Source organism: Pteropus vampyrus, unplaced genomic scaffold (assembly GCF_000151845.1).
Source record: "Pteropus vampyrus isolate Shadow unplaced genomic scaffold, Pvam_2.0 Scaffold15, whole genome shotgun sequence".
NCBI classification, from domain to species: Eukaryota; Metazoa; Chordata; class Mammalia; order Chiroptera; family Pteropodidae; genus Pteropus; species Pteropus vampyrus.
The window spans coordinates 9,351,208-9,353,554 of NW_011888796.1; positions in this window are offsets into that span (position 1 = coordinate 9,351,208).

A 2,347-nucleotide genomic window follows, 5' to 3' on the forward strand; every position below is an offset into this window, starting at 1 on the left:
AAAATGCAGGCATTCTATTAAAAGCTTGTAGTGATGTCAGAAGTAGATTAGCTCAAGAAGTCATGTCTGAGTCCAGCTGAGAGTCAAATCCTCCCTCAGTGCTATCAGCATGCAGCGACCATATATATACCATTGTGATTAAGAGCTAAGGTTCTTGAATCAGACAAGTGGCAGATATACGTCTTGGCTTTGTTACTTACTAATTATATGACCGTGTGCAAGTGTTATGAAGTGGAGAGAAAAGAAATTCGTGGCCATTTCTTATATTCTCACCTCTATCAGCTCTTTGAAGGTGTTTTCAGTCCTATACGGGATCACTTCATTCATTCTTCATCTGATAAATATTTATTGAAATTCTATTCTTTTTCAGGCACTGCATTAAGTTAGCAATGTTAAGATAAAGATATCCTGCCCTCAAGAGTCTAGCCTAGTGAGAGAGTGAATGTATTCAACCAATTATAGTACTCTGTAATAAGTGCTATATAGTAATAGTGTGGAACCAAATGCTATAAGAGCTCAGAAGGAGCTGCTAATAAACCTCTGGGCTGGTAGGGGGTGATGTAGGTAATTAAAGCTATTCAAGTTTTATTAAATACCTACTAAGTGTCAGGCACCTTGCTAAGAACATGTTATTGCACTTAATCCTCACACTGGGAATTAGGTACTGGCATTATCCCCATTTTGCAAGTGAGGGGATTGAGGCACAGAGAAGTTAGATAACTTGATCAAGGTTATATATCTAAAAGGTAATAGTCAGAATTTAAACTGTACCTGCAAGCTCCCAGAGCCAGTGCGTTAACCTAACTGTGTCCTGTTACTTATTAGAAGATTTCATAAAAAGGAGGTTACATTTCAGCTGGACTTTACAAAGGCAAGGAGCATTTCAGGAAAAGGGGCAGGGGAAAGGGCATTCCAGGGAGAAGTGACTCACACTTGCAGTGATGTGGAACATAATTTGGTGTGTTTTACTGTAGTGAGCAAATTAGTAAAGCTGAATTGAGAAGGGTAAAGTGTTTATGCCCAAAACATGGAATTTAACATTTTGAAGTCACTGGTATAGTCAGGGAATGGGAAGACCCTTATGAGTACAGCTCAGTGTGTGGTCTACCAAAAAAGGCAAGTGAAGTTGGAATACTTGGGATAGGGTTAGCTTATTAAGAGTCTTACGTGTTATGCTAATTGTATTCTGAAGATAAACAACCGTTGATGATTAAGTAGGTGAATGATGTAAACAACTCTTTAAAAAGATGACTGATAGGAATGTATGCATTGGATGAGAGGGGAGAGGAAAGCAGAATATAGGCAATTGCATTAATCTGGATGGTGAAGGCCTGAACTAGAGGTGTTTATGGATTCAGGGAACACTTGGAATAATAAACCAATAGGACGTATCTGTTGTCTCTTATTGAGTGTGGAAGGCAAGGAAGAGAAAGAATCAAAGATTCTTCCAAAATTTTTAGCTTATTACATATCTTGGTGAATACTAATTATTGATTTACATTATGTACATTAGCAAAAGTAGGTTTACAAGGGATGTCAATGAGTGCTGGAAGAATATTCTCTTACCTGGAGAACTTGGTTAAAGTCATGTAAAAAAATTTTAAACTTAAATCTGCATTTCAGAAATACTAGAAATGTGACAGGAGAAAAAAAACAATTTTCCTTTATGTCTTTGGAACATAAGGGAGTGATTTTTAAATAATACATTATTTGATAAATGTATAATTGTTGTTTTCTTAAAGCAAAAAGGAGAAGAGGTCTCCAGAATTTTAGTGTATGAACTTAATGGGTAGACTCAAATGGAATGGCACCAGTTTCCCCCTGAAGTCAATCCTTTAGAAAATTTAAATTGGGAAGTATATAGATGATTTCCTATTGTTGGACTGTTCAGGAATGCTTTACACTTTGATTCTCAATTCTGAACCAGAATTTTCCACTCTAACTCTGAGAATGTCAGGTAACAACTTCTGGGAAGACACTGCTAATCTATAACAGTTCTCAGCCATTTAACTATAGTTCCAAAGAATGCATGTTTATCTCAGTAACATTAAGAAAAATGACTCCTTGGCAATAGTACATGTAAAGTGTAATTACGAACTATGGATATACTACAAATTAATTTTATTTGATGGATTTCAGACGGATGTTTTGAAAGCATATTTTAGATCTTTTAGGAAGTTTGACATAACTGGGTTGTGTCAAGCAGGCTACTAGTTAACTGACAAGATTAGCAAAATCCTCTAGAGGTGATTTATTTCTAAATCTTATAGAAAAAAACCCCACACATTGTCATCCTTATATTTCAGATGCTTTCTATTCTGCTTTAGCAATATTATTAACACAATGA